The sequence below is a fragment of the Equus przewalskii genome, chromosome 19 (assembly GCF_037783145.1).
Source record: "Equus przewalskii isolate Varuska chromosome 19, EquPr2, whole genome shotgun sequence".
NCBI lineage: Eukaryota > Metazoa > Chordata > Mammalia > Perissodactyla > Equidae > Equus > Equus przewalskii.
This window is the reverse complement of record NC_091849.1, coordinates 25,423,378-25,428,736: the sequence shown is the minus strand read 5'-3', so window position 1 is coordinate 25,428,736 and position 5,359 is coordinate 25,423,378. Positions and strand designations below refer to the sequence as shown.

The window sequence follows — 5,359 nt, the reverse complement described above, 5'->3', positions numbered from 1 at the left end:
GCTTTTGTTTCAGTATGTATGAATCTTTCTGTGAGTTTTGAGGAATTTGGGCAAGAGAGTGAAGGAAGAACAATTCTAAATATCGATGATCATAAAACAGATTTACCCTATTTTCTGCCTTTGTGACCTGGAATTAGATTGGATTTCTTTTTTAAAAAGGAATGGTGAGGAGAAAATTCCAGTCACCTGAGGTTTTGTTTAATTGGGGCTTTGCAATAAATTATGTAAGAATAATACTCACTATCCAAGTTTTGAGTTCAAAATAGAAATGTATGTTAATATTTGTAACTCTAGCTATTAATGATCAAGATAAGCAGGCTGGACATCAGGAAACTTGAATTTGAGGAATATTTCTGGAAATGTCACTAAAGATGAACTTCCGTGTGTCTAAATCACCCTCCCTCGGTCCTGGATTCTGTTCTGAACCACAAAACTGTCAGACTCTCATGACCTGCAATTCGCTCCTGCTGTATCTCAAGGAAAATCTTACACAGATTCATAACGGAATATGTAGGAAGATGTTCATTGTGATGGCAAAGTGTTGGACTCAATCTGGGAGTCATCTCTGGGTGAGTAGGTGGACACACTGCAGACAAAAGCAGTTGGTCTAGATATGCACACAGCAACACAGATAAATCTCAAAAATGTGGTTCGAAAAGACTAAAGTAAAAATAGGATAAGATATATGACACGGTGTCATTTATCTAAATTAAAACTCATGCACTGAAATAAAAAATACATGTTCTACAAAAACGTATAGAAAGTAAAGAATGAGCTTTTCAGTGATTTCATCTTATGGGGATTGGAGATGGGAAATGAGATTGAGGAAAAGGAATTAAAAAGGAATCTACAAATAAATAAAAGAGGGACCCTGCGGACATCAGGTTATCACACAGTATCAGTGTGATAATTGACGAGTAACTTTCGTTCAACTCCTTGAATATGAAGGAGAGGGACAAACTACATAGAGACTGAGAAAGGAGATGAGATTAAAATGACTAGATCTTAAACTGTCTTTTGGGTACAGAGTGCTTTCATTCTAGAGCTCGGATAATTTATTTAAAAAAATTCATCACTCCAGGGTGGGAATATGGGAAAAGGTAGGTGGTACGATCGTTAATTGTTAAAAGCATTACTGTCAGGAGTGGGATTCGAACCCACGCCTCCAGGGGAGACTGCGACCTGAACGCAGCGCCTTAGACCGCTCGGCCATCCTGACTCTCTGTCAGCTAAGCCTGCTCAGAATTGGTTTCTGTGTCTAGCTAACACTAGCCACCTTTCAAGATGCGGGAATTCTTCAGTTAAAAAGCGAAACCCTCACTTAAGTAACCTCCCCGAACGCCGACCCTGGGTGGAAGAGCGGAATAACGCTGGGGTTGCCGGGGCCGCAGAGGAGCGTCTTCTGCGTGAACTGGGATTCGATTCCAGGCTGCTCCGAAGGACTGCTGGCGGGCGGCGGGGCACGCGCGGGCCATCTCAGGGCACTTTTTGTCCGCTCTAAAGTAATGGCACCCCTGCTGCTAGATTTGCCTTGCTTGAATTTACAGTTTAGCTCAGGAGGTTTTAGGCTATTCCAGCTTAGTGCTGGCTAACTCCTCCCCTCCTTTCCTTTCTCTTGTAAATCTCCCCACTCGTGGTTACCCCTTGGGACAGGTGTAATGGGGCTGGGGGGGTGTCTTGCTTCTTGTTCTGAGTTTATCTAGCTGTACACTGGGGATTTGTGGACTTTTCTGTATGGGTGTTATACTGCAATAAATAGTTTAAAAAGCGAAAAAGGGTGAGTAGTTTCTGTATCTACTAAACCCGGTAGAGAGGGCTCTTGATACCCGCCCTCTGCTGCACCTACTTTTCTAAACATTCTTGAAGGTCAGACGTCACCTACTTCCGGTTTTGTTAGCAAGCATTAGCCGTCGGGAGTCTGTGGTGCAATGTCACTGACTGGAAGCCAGGGAACCGGACCGTTCAAGTTTCAAACGGAACTAGAACTAGTTAATTAACTGCCTGGAGGATTTTAGACAAGTTATTTTGCCTCTGTTGACCTCAGAAACTGCTAGTTTAGGCACTTTCCAGTTTCGTCTGAGTTCGCTTGATGAAATAAAATGCTTAATCTCTTAAATTAAGCGGCAAATCCCCGTCCCCAGGGAACCAGTTAGATGGAAATCCTCAGGCCCGCTCAGACCTATTGAATCAGACATCCTGAGGATAGAGTCCAGCAATCTGTGTTTAACAAGTGCTCCGTGTGATTGAGACATGCTCAAGTTTGAGAACCACTGGCTTAAAGTGCAATAACCCTGTAATTCTTAACAGAGAAACTGCTCTGACATTAGTGGGAGGTGAAATGTGAAAGCATATAGATAATGCCTCTCATACTCTACTAGGGCAGTGGTTCTTCCCTACGGAGGTTTTTAAATATACCAACATCTTCCTTACCCCAGACCAATTGAATTAGAATATCGGAGAGTTCCACCTGGGAATTGTATTTGTTAACAGTTCCCCTCTACCCCGAGGTGGTTCTAATGTGTACCCGGGTTTGAGATCCTTGTTTTAGGGTTTAGCTTTAGAGAAAGGCTGAATCTTCCTTTTAAGGATGAGGTGTAGCCACATTCAAAAAAGTGCTCAGGCCTATGTACCAAAATATTTGTAAAACATGGAAAGAAGCTGTCCAAAGCACAGTTTGCACTGGATGTTTTAAGCGTATGCATGCCGAGTGTGTGTGTGCCCACCTGCACTGGGATGTCTGAATGGGAATCTTTGGAGATAGCCAGAGATGACTCTAACCAAAGGAGGTGTTCCCAGGTGCCTGAAATGCTGGAACCCAGCCTTTCTGGGATATAAAGTGGAAATAGAATATATAGAATATTAAAATCTGATTATTGGAGTGGTATGGGAGGAGGTTGTATGTAAGCATTTTGTGAAGACAAATATGTATCATCTCAAGGATTCAAGTAACATTTCTGGGTTTCAGAAGTCTAGCAACAGCCACTGTCATCATGGGATGAAACAAAAAATGAATCTAGATAATTTAAAGGACAGAGAAAGTGAAAATCCCCAGAGGAAGAAGAAATGAAAGCTTCATAAGGTCATTGACAAAAAAGTACAGTACTTTTATTTCATCTCTTCATTCATGAAGTTGATGGTCCATGAATGAATGTACCAAACAGTAATGAGAGAGAGAGATCATGAGGAGTTCGAGCTACATGAAAATGGACATATTTATTTGAATAAGGACATATTGTGGTTAAAACATGAGTTTGGTTTATAAGAGAAAGGGAGTGAATGTTCATAAGATGGGCTCTTTTCTGGTGAACATATGGTATTTACCTTGGCCAGAGGATGAAAGGACCCAGGCCAGGTAAAATACAGGACCCCCAGTTAAATTAGAATTTCAGACAAAGAATGAATGATTTATTATTATAAAGTATGTCCCAGGGTCTGGCCTGGTGGTGCAGCAGTTAAGTGCGCACGTTCTGCTTTGGTGGCCTGGGGTTCGCCAGCTCAGATCCCAGCTGCGGACATGGCACTGCTTGGCAAGCCATGCTGTGGCAGGCGTCCCACATATAAAGTAGAGGAAGATTGGCACGGATGTTAGCTCAGGGCCAGTCTTCCTCAGCAAAAAGAGGAGGATTGGCAGCAGATGTTAGCTCAGGACTAATCTTCCTCAAAAAAAAAAAAAGTATGTCCCATATGGACATATTTTATTTGCTAAATCTGGCGATCTGACCTACTTTCAAAGAAGCTGAGACAGTAAAGGCCCAACTTCTAGGTGTGGTTTGGTCTATCCCCACGTGTGTCTAGAAAACACTCACACCCATATCTCTGTGGTAGGTTGACCATAGCTGTCCTGACCTCCAAGTCAGTCCCAAACTTTCTTGAGCTTGGAGCATACTTATAACTTAATCTCTCAACTGATATTAACTGAACAACCATTAGGTAGCAAGGACTTGTCTTTGTTTGCAACAAAACAAAATCCCTGCTCTCACGGGCGCCTGCCTCTATGAAGAAGACAGACAATAAAGAAGACAAATAAGCTTGTAGTTTCAAGTAGTGGTAAGTGCTTTGAAGAAAAATAGAGCAGTGAAGGATCAGAAAGTAGTGGAGCAGGGGTGAGTGCAGTGCTATTTTACAGAGGGTAGTGAGGGAAGGCATTTGAGTAGAAACTCAAATAAAATGAGGGATGAGACATACGGATATCCAGGGGACAGGCAGAAGACACAGCGAGGGCAAAGGACTTGAGGTGAGAATGAAGGAGCAACAAAAGCCCTCTGTGTCTGTAGGAGAGTAAGTAGGGAGTGGAAAGAGCTTAGATGCAGAAGCGGACAAAGGCCAAGTGGTATACATAGGGCCTGAGTTTTATCCTAACTGCACCGGGAAGCCATTGGAGGATTTTAGTGATATAATCTGGTTTGTCTTTAAAAACAATACTCTGATCATTGTATGGATAGCTGGCCACAGGGGCAAGAGTAGAAGCAGATGCTATTTCAAAAATCCAGGTAAGAAATGCTGATGACTTAGACCAGGGAGCTAGTGGTGAAGGACGAGGGACATGATCCCATCCAAGATGTAGTTTAAAGGCAGAGCTGATGGGTTTACATCTATGCTTTATGGCTTGAGAAAATGGGTGAATACTAGACCCATTAACCAAGATGGGGAAGATGAAGTGAGAAGTAAATTCACCAAAGAGAATCCAAAGTTGTACTTTAGGCCTGGTAAATGTGAGGTGCTTATTAATGGTCCAAGTTGAGACATTTAAGAGTTGGTGGGATATGTAAGACCAGTGCAGAGGCCATGTTGGGGCCACAGACATGGCTTCTGGAGTCATGAGCAGATAGATGGGAGTTAATATCATGGTAGACAGAGGAAAGAATGCAGTCTTTGTCAGGTTCTCCAAAGCATTAAAAGTCTCTAAATAACAATAAACTAATCCTCTAGAACTTCAACTCAACAGCTACAATAATATAACAATGTCTCTCAGTGGTTATTGAAGTGTCCAGAGCCATTGTCCCGGAACTTCGTCATCTTCCAGTGCTGTTTGGCTATTTGAATGGAACTCACAGCTGCCCTGACCTCACTCTCTTAGAAGATCTTGAGGCCAAATTCTTGTACAGTCCAGTACAAGACCTTTGGCATTAGCTTGACGTTATGTTAATTCTCTTACTTGTTCCAAGTTATACTTGCTCTGTAAGCCAACAAAGGATCTGTCCAGCCCAGAGGATTGTTTGAAGGTCATTACCTAGACAACATCTTTGTAGTGTAGTGATCAATAGCATGGACCCTGGAGCCAGGCAGCCAGCTTTACTGCTCACCAACAGGTATTGGAAGCCATCACATCTCTCTGCACCTCAGTCTCTTTGTCTATAAC

General features: G+C 42.6%; 1 non-coding gene across 1 annotated transcript; it reads right to left on the bottom strand.

Moving 5' to 3' along the window:
- Positions 1-1,136: 1,136 nt before the first annotated feature.
- Positions 1,137-1,219, bottom strand: TRNAL-CAG (transfer RNA leucine (anticodon CAG)). Its single transcript has one exon. It is a non-coding gene; the product is annotated as a tRNA-Leu (tRNA).
- Between the last annotated feature and the right edge of the window lie 4,140 nt (positions 1,220-5,359).